Source organism: Dermacentor silvarum, chromosome 3 (assembly GCF_013339745.2).
Source record: "Dermacentor silvarum isolate Dsil-2018 chromosome 3, BIME_Dsil_1.4, whole genome shotgun sequence".
Lineage (NCBI taxonomy): Eukaryota > Metazoa > Arthropoda > Arachnida > Ixodida > Ixodidae > Dermacentor > Dermacentor silvarum.
In genome coordinates this window covers 208,205,018-208,220,490 of record NC_051156.1, presented here as the reverse complement: position 1 = coordinate 208,220,490, position 15,473 = coordinate 208,205,018, and the positions used below count along the sequence as shown (strand labels likewise).

General features: G+C 45.6%; 1 protein-coding gene and 2 non-coding genes across 3 annotated transcripts in view; 1 reads left to right on the top strand and 2 right to left on the bottom strand.

The window, feature by feature from the left end:
- Window positions 1-383: 383 nt before the first annotated feature.
- On the bottom strand, window positions 384-455 carry Trnaq-cug (transfer RNA glutamine (anticodon CUG)). The gene has a single exon. It is a non-coding gene; the product is annotated as a tRNA-Gln (tRNA).
- Window positions 456-460: 5 nt separating this feature from the next.
- On the bottom strand, window positions 461-532 carry Trnae-uuc (transfer RNA glutamic acid (anticodon UUC)). Its single transcript has one exon. It is a non-coding gene; the product is annotated as a tRNA-Glu (tRNA).
- A 215-nt stretch (window positions 533-747) lies between these two features.
- LOC119446560 (D-glucuronyl C5-epimerase-like) overlaps window positions 748-15,473 on the top strand; it is a 63,958-nt gene continuing 49,232 nt past the window's right edge. The window contains 1 exon segment of the mRNA XM_049664213.1: window positions 748-884. The gene's annotated coding sequence lies outside the window, so the exon portion shown is untranslated.

Below are 15,473 nucleotides of genomic sequence, written 5' to 3'. Positions count from 1 at the left end.
TATATATATATAGTTTTTTCTTCTCCTTCTTCCACGGGAGAGGTAGAGCTGTTTGTTCAGAAGCAGAGAGCTTCGCCGGCAAAGGAAGAGATGCTATTTTCTGCAAAGGGGTAGAGAAATGCGTAAAAGAAGGTGGGTGGAAGAAAGTGAAAATAGTAATAAATTAACTTGACATCACGTTTGAGTCTTACATGCATGGTTCATGCACAAATTATCATTTGCTCACCGACATGCTGAAGCTACATAACGGAAGCTTTATCAGGCCAGATACAGTTTTAGTGCGAGCAACGGCGTACACACGTTGTAAAGAATTCATTTGCAGTGCCAGTGGGAAGGCAAAAATGTCAGGCGAAGCGTTAACATTAATTTAAAAAAAAAAAAGCAGGTCCCACCGAGATTTGAACTCGGATCGCTGGATTCAGAGTCCAGAGTGCTAACCATTACACCATGGGACCAACCACTCCGATGCCGGGAATCGAACCCGAGCCTCCTGGGTGAAAGCCAGGTATCCTAGCCACTAGACCACATCGGAAGACGATCTGAAGTGTGCAACTGACGGTATATAACTCCAATGGCTCTGCTTTTGTTTAGTGCGTTTTGATGATGGTAATATAAACCGCTTTTACAGCTTCCGACCTTAATTTATATGCCTCTGTTTAACGCTGTTGCTTTCATCACTGCGAGAAAACACCGGCGAGAAGCCTAAACATACGCTTAGTACGCGCATTTGCTAACAGATGGCGGGACGCCCGAAACCTGCCAAAGCTCAAAACATCATTGCCCTTTTCTCACGATGGTCGTGCGGTTGTGCGCGTTGTTTTGTGGTGTGTGTATGCTGCTCTGGACTTGATAAGTGAACATGTGACGCGCGACATGCCATAAGTGTGAGTAGAAATTCCTTACTGCGGACGATGGCTGTCGGCCTTGCTAACGCAGCTGTTGCAGACCCCCTCATACGGCGCGTCGTGGCGCCGCACCAGTTTTGTTATTCTACCCGCTCCAAGGTTGCTCCGAATAATGTTGAAATTTACTGTGTGTCATTTTGAAGAGTGTTCTGCTGAGTCGGAGCTGTTATTAGCAGTGTGCCATGCTGTTGCTCTTTTAGCACCACCTGTTTAACAGCAAGGCGCTTGCTTTGTTACCTTCGCGCGTGCTTCGCGCGCTGCTGAAACTACAGCACGAGCAGGAGAGCGTCGCCAATTTTGGACTCGCAGCTAGATTGTTGCGAGGGGACAACGGTGGTTGTTTTAGTACACTGTGAACTGTCACCTGAAATGTGCTAAGGCCGCGAGCGCCGTGCCTTGTCGATTGTAAACACTGCATTCATTACGTAGCGTGTCAAATTGAGGCGATAAGAAATGAGCAGGCGCGCAGCGCAATGTTGCAAGTTAGGAAATTATGAGGGAAAAATAAGGGAGGGGGGGGGGGAGGTGATGATGGATGTTTTCATCAATTTCTTTATAATGGGTAACTCACCCGTATGGCTTTCATGCTAGTTTGTTTACGTAGCGTATTCGTCGCGAGAGCTGGCGACCTCATTTGCGCTTCGGTAGCTTCTGATAATAGAAAGCTGGATATGTTTACCCGCTTCCAGTAGATCGTTCTTTTTTTTTTAAGTTAAAAACAAACAAACAAAAAACAATGCCAATTGTGCTATTCGTTGCGCTACGTTTTGCATGAGAACGAACGTAGCGTGCGTCATATCCAGTCTCCAGAGGCCCCAGTTTTACGTGGACTAAAATTAAAAAATAAATCTTGTTTGCTATTTGTTCATTCGAATGCAAAGATATGTAGCAATGCACGCGTAGAGTCAGCAGGTGGCGTAATAAAAACGGAAAGCGCGTGCTGTTTGTGTCAAACTGATATACTACTATTAACCAGCTGTTTGGTGTACTGGAGCAACACATACGACACCAAACAGCCGGTACACGTCGGAAGAACCAAATTTCACCATTTGTTTATGTTGTGTTGCTCTTACTTTTCATGAATCCAAACAAGAAACCGCGGCAGTGCTATGGCGTTCTGCTGCTGAGCGCGAGTTTAGGGGTTCGAATCCCGTCAGCTGCACTTTGATAGGGGAAAAAATTGAGAAAAAGGCGCTCGTGCCCATAGATTTAGGCGCACGTTTAAGAACCCGGGTTACCAAAATTAATGCGGAGCTCTCCACTATTGCGTATAGCCCAAGTGTCGCTGTTGGACGTCAAACGGGGTTAAACCCCCATGAATGAATCAGATCAGTGTTAAGTCTCTCATATTGCAACGCTTATACGCTGGTTTTACGATGGGTCTAAGCTTTACGCTGTCTTCAAAAGCTCTGTATACGTGAGTCATTCCGTGTTATGCAGTTGTATGCAAATTGCGCTGATCATAAATTCATGTCTTTGCGTGTGCATAAGTTTGCATTTGTAATATTGCGACAACACGCTCTTGACTTCGAGAAGAGATGAGCGTCGCTTTGAGCTAGAGTTGAAAGACTTCCGTAGCTTTTTCAAAAACGTGCTCACTCCTTTTTATATTCTCAGAACTTGGAAGTTGCTGCAGAACTGGGGTACACACATATGCTTACGTCCGATTAGAATCTGATTACATATAAGATTATCTGCTGAAGAATCTGATTATATATTAGGTACACCATTACAGCACTTAAATTGTGTTGATAAGCTTTGCGTTAAGGCCTTGCGTGAATGAATTATGAAAGTGCGGATAGAACTCATGTGTACTTTAAATGACGTTTGGGGGCTGCTTGTTTGAGAAGTGCAGCTTTCTCTTTTCTTTCTACCACCTTGAGCTAATGCGTGCACACACATTGCAAACCCACACATAAACAGACCTAGCTGAAGATATTTGACTTCCAGATATTACAGTTTCGAGAAATCAGAACGGACTTTTTGGATCGAGAAGAGATCTCTAAGTAGTGCCTGAGGACCATTGTAAACATGCTTATATAAAGTTTCCCGAAAAAGTGTATGCAGCAAGTATTAAGTATTGTATACATGACAGGGCACCACTTCTGAAGCCTTCGCGTCTAAATCCAAGTGCCAGTAGCGCCAGCGACGTTTGCCTCTCATTAACAGAAACCGATCTCGAATATCATTGTTTTGCAGACCGCAAGTGATTGCGGAGCCGGAAACACGGGATGGCGTGTGAGATCAAGATTAACGGATTCACTGGCACGGCTAAGCTGCATGAGTTAGTACAAATGAAATCTTGGCTGATCTCGCAGTGACTTGGGCGATCAGATATACCCGTAATATAATATATAATAGAAATATATAGGGTAGGGTCTAAACTGTTAACCATCTTTAGTCATTATTTAATGCACATCCAAAAAATGCTTAGTGTAATGTTTAGAATGCACTTTCAGGGCACTTCTGGAAAAAAAAAAAAAAAAAAAAAACATTTCTTGTGAATGCCGTGACGAACAGGTCACGAGGTCCTATTCCACTAGGTGTCGTTTCTGTTACAAATTCAGTAAAGGCTGCTGCAAATGATGTAATAGCATGTTCTCCGGCACACACACACACACACACACACACACACACACACACACACACACACACACACACACATATATATATATATATATATATATATATATATATATATATATATATATATATATATATATGTATAAGAGGACTCAACCCTTTTCATGATGTTTTCTGGGTGGTGCTATGTTTATTGCGTATGACGCTCAATATTTAACAACATTGCTAGTCCCATTAAAATTTATTTTCGCTCTAAAAGAACTGTTAGAAGTCAGCATCTCTTTAGAATTTAATGTACCATCTTCGTTGAAGCCTTGACAGCAGTATACATGAGGCAGTAAGTGAATGCAACTACGTGTTGTGTGTGCCTATTTGCCTAGGTAACTATATAAAGACTAGCCGAGCTCATGAAACAACAAACTAAATGACCGCTTATGCGCGCAGGCGCGACTCTACTCAAACATTTTATTTTTTATATATAATCAAAGGGACATTTACTGACCGGATCAAGTTTTCCTTCCATCAAAAGCGTATCTTTCCAACTCGCCAAGCCTTAGTTTGATAATATATTTCCCTTAATGTGGAACGATCGAATTAACGCAATGTGTTGGCAGTGTGGAACATTAATGGCATCGACCGGAACTTCAGCGCGCGGCCGAATTGAGCGGAAAATCGAATCGGTAGATATACTGTAGGGCATCGGTGCAAATAAATTTGAACCGTCGGCACCACACGACCTCTTTTGAACGCCACGAAATAAGTTTTCTTGGGCCCAGTTGGCCTTTATTCGTGCTTCCAAGCTTCAAGAACGCTTGATATTTGTTGTATTTTAACGTCGTTTTACTATAGTGACGATGACGCACCCGGGAGAATGCGTCGTATTTACTGGCGTTGTCACGGTTCTCTCTTTTTCTTTCTTTTTTTTTTGTGCTTAAAATAAATAAAATTTAAGCAGTAATGAAACAACTACGTTTGAAAAACTGTATGGGCGAAACGCATGGTTAGAAAGTATAGGATGTACGCTGAAGCCATACGCCTAGACATTTCCTACGAGGATCGCGACAATCGCGCGTTTAGTACTGCCACGATTTGCCTTCGCGTCTCGTGATACCGATGAAGCACGCATTGAAGCAAAATGAAAGACACGACACAGTGCGCGGTACGACCGTATATAAGGGATATGCGGGACACTGGATGTAGGCTTTCCACTCTATTGAGTTTATTGCCTAACACAAGATGGCCGACTTCCCGCAAAAGGTACCGTTGAGCCGTGTATAGACTCTCAAATAGCGAGAATGCATATAACGAGGAAACTATGGTGCCTAAGGACAGCGGCACCAACTCATGCGCATCTGCTTAATTTTACTTCTATTGGGCGACGTCCGCCATCTTGTGAGGGTCAGGCGATATGTGTGGGGGAAAGAAGGTTGCATGATTTCGCATATATTATCCTTTATCGCGCTCATTTACACTCTCCCCCTCATTATTTGTCCATGTCTTATAGTTCGATGTTTTTTATCAATCTCTTCACACCAGCTTGCGCCTTCGACAGGTTTCGCCCATTATTTATAGCGATCCCACAGACGACCGTTTCTGGAAGTTCTTGTCAGAAGCTTCGAAGCCCGTTCGCGGCTCTTGGCGAGATTTTTCTGTCAGGCTTGCAAGGGCTGTCGTTTCGAAACTGGAGAGGTGGAGTGTTTGACGCCTGTTTGACGTACCGGGGGCCCCAGCGTATATCCCGGCAACAGAGATCCCCGGTCAAGCTCGCAGTAGCTTGGAAGAGCTTAACAAAGGCTGCAGTATCTGGCCAGCTGTTTGGGGCCTTGTTCTCGTCGTGTTTTGCAGACCTGAGCAACCCCGAGTTTGGCTTCAGCCTTTCTGGCAGTATCGTAAACAATCGGCGGGCGGTCTGCCCTATGCACTCTTTCCTCGATCTGTTATCTTTATCGCGCGCATATGGCAATACAAAAGCACCGTTTACACGCTATCAGTGGGAGCTCACTGCCGCGGACGCAGTAGAAAGTCCTGCTAGATCTCCAAATTGTGTGTTGTTCTTAGTATTATTCATTATTTCTTTTACGTCCTAATCACCCCACGTTCACGTTTCAATGCGTTCCAAGTGAAGGGTAGCGTTGCTGGTATGCGGATTTACGCTGAGGAGCTGCAAATGCTGATGTTCCCGTCTTCCTCTCCTTCTATTAAAGTTAATCTTGAAAGCTTTCCCGTCCGCTCTGTTTGACACGGTCGGAAAGTTATCCGAAAAATTCTTCGCTAACATTTAGAAGTCGTGAGACAGGAAGTAGGCAGGGATAGCGCTACTTATAGCATAACCCTTGAAGACGCACGTGAAGCGCCCCATATGTATACATACTCATGGCACCGGTTACCAGGCACGCTGACGTCATGGCATGCGTGACGTCAGGTGGGACATATGGTGAGGGTCCCCTCGGAACCTCTTGGAACCTCGGACTCGGGAACCGGTTACATATAATAATGGTTGTAGCTGGTGTATGTCGTTATCTGTTTTCGTTATCGTCACAACGCAGGCAGGGCTGACTTGTAAAGTGTCTAGTGCGTATAAGTATAGCGCAACTGAAAAGGCGTGTCGGTACCGTGTACGGCGGCGCTCGGAGTTGCGAGGCATTTCACGTTGTGTTATAAATTACTGATCGACTGTTCAACCGGCATGACACAAGTATGCTAGGTCGCCTAATTTTTCGAACGACGAGAACAGTGAAGCAGTGTGTAGGTTCGTCGTTGTTTTGCTTATCAGCCTAACGTTTTAAAGAGGCGATCTGTTGCGGTCATACGCGGTTTTACGTACTGGACCGCTGTTCCTGGATGCGTAGTTGTCTGGTAAATTACTACCGCTTTATTTATTTTTATATTAACTGAGCGAAGATCGTTTAAATATAAAAACCCACTTTATGATAATGTAGACAAAGTTTACAGTTTTTTTTTTTTTTTTTCTTGCTTGTATGCGAATAAAATCTGGCTGTGCATGCTTCAACACGGGGACTTCTTGTCCGGTTACATATAATAATGGTTGTAGTTGGTGCTCCCGCAACTAAATCCAGCACTAATAGAATAATATACCAGCAGTCGTATACCAACAAATATGCCAGTTAGTAATAGTAATCGTCGACAACTTCGTGTCAGCATCGTCAGTCGGCACAAGTAAATTTCATCTCGGTTGACTCGGCTTTACGTTTGATTAGACAATCTTAAAAGGTGTCGGAATACGTTCCCACGTGGTGTCGAAATGCAAACACCGCTGTACTTTGATTTAGATGCACATCGGAGAACACCACGGTCGTCGAACTTAAGTTCCCCCGCAATATCTCAGGTGCAGCTTAGGAGCGTGGCAGGGCCCATTGACGATCAATAAATGTAAAGGATCGAGTACGTTTATCTAGGTCAATTACTCACAGGGGACCCTGATCATGAGAAGGAAATTTACAGAAGAATAAAATTGGGTTGGAGTGCACACGGCAGGCATTGCCAAATCTTGACTGAGAGCTTACCACTGTCGTTAAAAAGAAAAGTGCCCAATCATTGCATTCTGCCGGTGCTAACATATGGGGCAGAAACTTGGAGGTTAACAAAAAAATTCGAGAACAAGTTAAGGACCGCACAAAGAGCGATGGAACGAAAAATGTTAGGCCTAATGTTAAGAGACAGGAAGAGAGCGGTGTGGATCAGAGAATAAACGCGGATAGCCGATATTCTCGTTGACATTAAGAGGAAGAAATGGAGCTGGGCAGGCCATTATGTAATGCGTAGGATGGATAACCGGAGGACCATTAGAGTTACAGAATGGATACCAAGAGAAGCGAAGTGCAGTCGAGGACGGCAGAAAAACTAGGTGGGGTGATGAAGTTGGGAAGTTTGCAGGCGCAAGCTGGAATCAGCTAGCGCAAGACAGGGGTAAGTGGAGATCGCAGGGAAAGGCCTTCGTCCTGCAGTGGGCCTAAATATAGGCTGATGATGATGATGAAATGTAACGAAAAAAAAAAAAGTTCAATCGCTGAGTGCAAGCAATTGCTTGCACTCAGCGATTGCACTTTATAGGAACTGCACCTTATAATAGGTGCAGTACTTATGAGAGATGGTGCAAGTACGAGCTGACAGATCTTTCTTCTCAGGGCGTGCATTTCTACGCCCCCTGGTTTATCGTTCCCTGCTTGTCATCGCATTCTTCATTCTCCCGAGTAAACAACAACAAGCGGCCACCTGTTCCACGTGTGACGTGCGGGACACCTCCGGCGCGTTCCGTTGTGCGAAGACACCGCCGTGTGAATCGCCGGCTTTCGCACTGGCAGGAGCGCCCACGTGACGGCGCGACATGTGAGCATCGGGCGGTCTGCATGGTCTGTTGGCGTGGCGTCATCGGACTGGGTGACTGCCGGTGGCGTGCAAGCGTGTGCCCGGGAATCCGTGTCTGCGGCCTTGAACGAGCTGGTCGGAATCGGCAGGCACTCCGCCTACCGTCCCGTTTCTTGTTCGTTCTGCCCAACCGAGGCGGGTGGGAAGGGGAGATGCTGCTTCAAGGCGGGTGCATGCGTTTTCTCTATGTGTCCTCGCCTTGTTAAGAATTCGTGCGTGGCCGACTGTGTCGTTCCGCCACTTCGACTGAACCTCTTGAAGGGGGCCGGCATCATGTGGTACTAGAAATAGTATTGTGTGTCGAACTAGCAACAAAATAATTTCTAGAAAGTTTACTGCGCTTTGTACGACACACTAATTCTTAATTTTCTCGCTGCGCCGTCGAACGTCTCTCCGTGCGATCTTCAATGGGGCATTAGTGTACCATGTGACTTAATGTTCCGTGTGTTTTCCATCTTTGTTATTCGTTAAGGGAAGAGAGGCTCCCCCAGAACTTGTCTTTCGTTCTTCGATGTCGACCACCTATGAGTCGGCTTAACTTCTACGCCACGTTTCCCTGATTTGGCACAGGGAAATGTGGCGTGAACAACAATGAAACAAGCCCGACGACGATGACGACAGTGTAACGACGACCACGTGACAATGACGACGACGCGCGGTTTGCGACAAAACTTCGCGCAGGAGCCTTCTGAAGAGTGAACAGTGAACAACCTTCAATGAACAACCTTCTATGAACAGCCGGAACGGCACTGTGGAGAGAACACGGAGTTTTAGAAAAAAATCAGACGTAGGTGATTCGTGCATACAGGGTGGAAATGGGGCAGAAAACATTGAGCACGTTCGGTTAAAATGTCTAAGCATCCATCAAGTGATAAATGCGGACGCAGTTAAGCTGACCGGATTGAAAAAAAAAAAAAAATAGTAAGGGATGCAAAGTGAATCTCCTGTGGAGACTGGTATTAATGAGGCTGCTGATCGCTTGGTGGTGTCAAGTGATGAAAACAGGCATTGGAGCGAAATTTATAATTACAATAATCTGTCTTACAAATATGTCTTATTAGACAGATTATTAGTATTTAATCCCAAAAAAGCCCAAACACCATTTTACATCAAAGATGAGTAACACAAATTGTTAACCTTCATTTGTGGCTATGAAGAGTACATTTGTTTAAAAAAAACGTTGAAATGTAATTACTTTAATTTAAAATAATGAATTAGTATAGCAATTAATCAATTAGTAATTGGTTTGCTGAGCTATCCACAGCTGAAAGTTCGCTTCAGCATGGGTATTGCGCTAAATTTACCGTGCTTGAATCAGTATATTGGGACACCAAACGCAGCGTATTTATGATCTGTGGAGCTAAAGGTTAAAGATACTCCAAAAAAGGCAAAAATAACTTAAAGAGTATGCTTATGGCGTCATTGTTATCAAGCAGCGAGGAAGAAAGCCCCGAGCCGAGGCCCTTCCTTGAATACGTAAGAATGGCTCCTGTAGAGAGGGCTTCATATGTTCACGTATGTCGCCTAGTTTCCCACGTGCCATAGCATGCAGAACACTGCTGCGACACAAGATGTTTCCCTAGTGCCCAAAATGTTGCACGCACGTCTTGGCGAACAGACGTACGGTAGCGATCAGGTGCTATAACGTAGAATAAATCGTACGTTGATTACATTCAAGCATATAAAACAACGCGTTTCTTATGCGGGATATACCGATAAATTGGGTACACGCGATTTGGGTACAAACTGCGGTGACCGCAACAATCGTTCATCTGGTTGTGTGCGAACGTATTTGTCACAAAGCCGTACGGGAGTTCTACGAAAGTTACCGCACGCTGCCGGGATCGCGGCTCCTTCGCATGCGATTGTGTGTGCTCGAGAACCTCGATAAGGTTTTGATGATTCTGCGCGAATGTTGCAGGCCACTTGAAAGCTGGCTTCTTCACAAGAAGAGCCCATGTCAGGAGAAGTACGCTTGTTTTTTCTGCGATTTTCAGACAGCAGCCGATCCATATGTAATGTTTCTATGGCTGCTTGTCACGGCGAACATTATCATCACAACTGTAGTCACGCACAAAAAAAAAAAAAAAAAGAAGAAACAAATGTATTCCTCATTACAACTCATCATATATTCCTCTCATATTCCGGCGGTTATCTTCACTACGCAATCCGTGACTTATCCACCTGCGCCACGTTAATCTAAACTATAGAATATCAGTTAACCGGCGTTTGCTCTCTAAAATCCGCGCTTTCGTCTTTCTAGTTTGTTTTTTTTTTTTTTTTCCCTTTCACGAACTCGTTGCATGGTCATGTGGCGAAAATTGTATTAGGGCTTGGCGATTGATGATTCGAATCACGTTCTAATCGTATGATTTTTTTATTCGATATTAGTTGGTTGTCATGTGAACACAATCAGACAAGCGTCGGCACCAACTCTTCGCTTATTCACCAGCGAGAAAGACAACCAAAGACCGATGTGTTCCCACTAAAGACGGTGAAAATGAAGAAAGCACCCGTGAACTTGGATTTTGGTGCACGTTAAAGAACCCCAGGTGGTCCAAATTAATCCGGAGTCCCCCACTACGGCGTGGCTCATAATCAGATGGTGGTTTTGGCATGTAAAAGAACTTGGGACAAAATGACACTCATGCGAGCTTCACTCAAAGCCAGCTGGCTCATTTCGTCTGAGCTAATTTGCTACGCTCGATTATATGTACAAACAAACAATGTGTCGATTACGGGATACTAATGGCGACTGTTTGTTCAAATAAACGCGCGCTTTTCTTTTTTTCAAGATTATCGTGCAAAAATTATCGGTTGCGATTTCTTTAGCTCACGTAAGTAAATCTACGAATACGATTAATCGAATGAAGCGTCCGATTATACGGGTTAAACAGAATTATACGCCGTGGCTCAGTGGCATTCTGCTGCTGTTCATGAATTTCGATGGGGGCCAAATGCATGAACGCTCGTGTGCCTAGATTTAGAGAGAGAAAAGTTTAATGAGTGGAAAGTTAGGGAGGTCGGCCTGACGTACTCTCTTCTAGCCAGATATATATATATATATATATATATATATATATATATATATATATATATATAACTCTGCGCTGACCAAAGGGGAGAAGAGTGAAAGAAAGAGGAGCATGATGGCTGACGACGGAAAGAATATGTTGTGTTCCAACAACATAACGTACAAGTCTGCGTACTCATAGCCCAGTGTAAGGCCTGGATGGTCCGAAAACTACATTCGCAGTCACGTCAAATGCCCGGTATAAGGGTTGGTTGCCGAAACGGGCAAGAGCATCAGTCAGCCGCTGTCGATCTTTCGTGTGATCACCGCAGCCGTGGCCTAAAGGTTGGGGCGCGTCAGGCTCGTCCGCGGGAGGTGCTGGGTTCGTACCCCACCGCCGGACTCCCACCGGTAAAACGGGTACAAGTGATTCACCGCCAGGTGCCCGATTACCATAGATGAATCAATTCTTGCGGGAAGTTCTCCGAAGCAGATGGGTCGAGCGCTAACTAGAGGGCTGCAGTCACATAGCACGTGCTTTACAGATTAACGTCAAAGAGCTGCTGGTGATCAAAATCAAGCCCACCACTATGCGTATACGGCGTATCTCATAGGCCCAGTGTTAAACCCCGTGTATCAATCACTCAATCTCTATATGCCACTCATCTCTCTAACGCCGTATAAAGTGCATCAGTAGTGTTTCGAATAACCCAACGCTTGCCGGCGATCGTGCAGCCGTGAAGGCGATATGGGTCGAACGATCGGCTTCCGGACTTCAGTCACGCGCCGAATCACTCGCCCCTTTTCGCCCGGCGTGTCCCGAAGCGCGCCGATCTTCGTCGTCATCTTCGAGCGTTTTCGCTCGCGTGACAGCTTCGGCGCCGCGTGGTTCGCATCGGGAAAGCTAGCAGGCGGGCCGAGGAGGAACGGGAACTCGCGCGCGGGCCTTTTTGTCGTGCCGCTGCGCGCCGCGAAAGCGTTTCACCCTTTCGCCGCGGGTCCGTTCGTTCGTGCGACCCCCTCTCGTTTCCTTCGACGCCTTTCGATCGGCGCCCAACACGCTGGCGTCGCGCGCGAGCCTTTTACCCCGCCTGGCACGCAAATCTGCCGCAATTGTTATAGATGAACGCTTGCCGGTGTCGAAGACGGAGGAGGTCCCGCAATAGTGCGCCGCCAATACCGTGCAGCGGTACGGAAGCCGAGACAGGCGCCCATACGAGGCGATTTTGCGCGCGCCTTGGCCTTGGCTGCAGTGAGCGTGCGATACCCTCCCCCTCCCCCCCTATAACAAAAAAGAAAAGAAAGAAACATCGTGTCCAGTGTTCTATGCATCCAGTCTATTATGCCGAGAAAAACAACATTCAAGTTATCGTAACGTAGAATATGCGCCCATTTAATCGTTTTCGAATACAAATTATGAAGATCCAACGCGCATCTTGGAATGTGTGCTTTCGTGAAGCGGTTAATCGAAAGCTACAAAATTTGCCCATTTGATATCTGCATCCTTGGCGTTAAGCGCGCGCATACGTGCTCTCTCTCTCTCTCTCTCTCTCTCGTGCGTGCGTGCTGTTACACATCTGAACATATGTGACACACGCTGCGATCATCTTAAACAGATTGGTGTCGTTGGCATGATAGAAGTATATACGTGCGATCGTGGCCTAATTTTTAAAATATTTTTGAACGCGAGCTAAGAAAGAAAGAAAAACAAAGACAAAACGATTGTGGTGTAATGGTTGTAGAGCACCGGTCTCCTCTGCTGGGGAACCGCACGTGGTTCGATCCCACCAACAGGCACGTAATTCATTTTTTTTTTATTTGAGCCATTCGGCAATACAGCAGCAGCACCCAGCAGCCACGGTCAGAAAAGTCCCGGAAGGTTCGCAAAGAAAAAATCGCTTACCGCACCACAAGCACAGATGACTACAACCCCTTCAGTCACGAATTACGATTGAATGTTCTTAGGTCTTTAAATTCGCATATTTTTTTTATCGAAACACAGCTCAAACATCGCAGAGCAAGCTTTTGACCTGTAGCATGAATATTTAGGTCACATCAGGCCAGTCGTCAAATATGCAAGAATTTATAGCTAATGTTGGCCTTTTTGTAGATGATGCGTTATATCATAAAAAGAACTGAAATATTTGTTACAAGTAATACATATGCCGGTTATGTTTAGTTGAATGCATTCTGATGCAAGAAGGAACAATAATTAACAGCCAATGATACGCAGCAACACGTTGAATTTCTCGTCAAGCGAGATAGCTAGTGCATCTCTTAAAATACGATTGTTTTTATGTTACTCTGCGTTTTGATTAGCAGAGGATTCCGTTTAAATTCAGTGTATGTCCAAACGTTTGCACTAGTGGGAATATTCAAAATCTGTATAGTTGCGCATCTTCGTATGGAGGCACACTTTAGCTCGCGACTGTACGTGTGGCTGTATCTGTGCGACTTATCGCGCGTCTGTTTACTCTATCTTTTGTGACTTGACTGTTGTTAAGTTTGTTTATTTGTTTATTTATTTATGTGTTCACAATAAGCATTTTGCAAAAATGCATTATATTAACACATCTAAATTCCTAGCTTGAGGCTAGTTGGGAAGAACTTTGTAATAAACTTGTATCGACATCTGCCCCTTATACTGAACATTTCTGGCAGGCACTCAGGCACAGCTATAACATTTCGTCGCTGTTGTCGTGCGTGTCGCCGCTTCTGGAATGGCCTGGCCTCCGGCTGATGGTTACCTGGCTCTTTACCTGTTGCTGGAGGGCTCCCCATATCATGAACGTCGGAAAGCTGCGCCGGGCTTCTTATAGCACTGCGCCAGTAGTTGAGTTAAGGTAAAGTAGCGGTAGCTGAACGGGGGTGTGCGTAAAGTAAGAATTCGTAACAGATCTACGAGTACTTCAAGCAGACTAGATACAGAGACGACGAAGCACCAAGTGGACGAGCAGAGTGCTGCACTAACAAGTGAACTTTCTCAGATCGCGGAGGCTATGCAGACGACGTAGAGTTTCCTACTAAATTACTAAAAGAAGATGTTGCACTTCAATCGTTCAGTTGCCATGGAAATGACGGCTAGTCGACGGATTTATCTAGCCTTCGTGCATGTTGTGGCTTCTGACGTTCTTGTGCTTTTATTTATTCGCTACGGGTAGTGGTTGTCCCCACCACCTTATCTCCCACTGGAAACGCATGAACGCCGCTCGATATCAGTATCAGTAGAAGTATTCGCCTCAGAGACCGACCTCATCACCTTTAGTGTGACCATCTCATTAACTCCGCCCAACAACCTCCATACCCTATCAAGGCCAGAGAGCCATCCCTTCTCAAGATAAAAGTGTCATTCATTCATTCGATCGCTCGCTTTAGCTGCCTTTGGTGGCCTAAATTTCCTAGCGATCACATTTTTATGAATGCACGAAGGCGATAAGACTCTGGGCGCATGCAGAATCATTGGTAGTTGTTGTATTTGCAGCGCTGTTTATTTTTTGTTGAATGTGATCAATTTGCGAAGTCGCAATGTAATGACGAAATTTAAGAAAATATAGTGCGGAAGTAATCTAGCACGTGCAGCGGGTAGGTCAGTACACGGAAAGTCTACTTACAGGACGCAGCTATACATGTAGACGTACAAACGACCGAAACACAACCGTATAATACCACAGACAATGAACACAAATTGAAACTTTTCTTTTCCCCTTTTCATATTAATCAATCCACTGCCACGAAATTAGCCCAAGTAGAGTTTTGAGGGTGTACGTTATTATAACACACATAAACTCATTTAGTGTCTCTAGTCAGTGCCCCTTTAAAGCTCTCGCGGTGCTGCATGCTGAGGGTGCCTCGATGCCCTCCTCGCCCGCGAAGGACATCGAGGCACCCTCGCGCTGCACAGCTTTAGTGGGCCGTGTTTGTTTGCTGACGTGCATCGCGGGGGTCGTTAGCAGCGTCGAGGCGCCCTTGTCTTCGGTGGCGGGAAACCTGGGCTATACGACGACGGAAGAGATTTTCGCCGGCGCACCCTTCCTGTTGTCGCCGGCGAAGCCACTTTTGCGTGTCGTCGACTTCCCCCGACCGAGTTCCTCGGCGAGATAAATGGTTTTCAGGCGACTCGCGGAGGCCTTCCATGGGCGGGGGTGGCGAAAGCGGGCAGCAGTCGGTGTTGTTCCCGACTTGGCGCGTGGCCGTCTTTCTTTCTTTCTTTCTTTCTTTCTTTCTTTCTTTCTTTCTTTTCTTTCTTTTGCTGTGCGGCATACCATTCGGCCATCACGGCATTTCGCAGAACCGATACGCGACAAGGTGTGGTGGGTGGCGAGTGGGCAAGATTCGATGGCCGTCGATAATAATAATAAAAAAAGAAAAGACGGTTATGGCGCACGAAAAGCGTTTACATATGCATTCCCACCTTTTTTTTCTTTTATTATTATTTTAGAGCGCGTTTAGTGCAACACGTACCGAATAAGGAAACGGGGCAGTCCTGCGCATAGAGCAGATACTGCAGTGGAGTTTTTTTCAGTGATACCATGGCTCCTCGCCGACAGGTACAGAGCTCTGCAGTTGTTGTGGGGTCCCCAAAATCT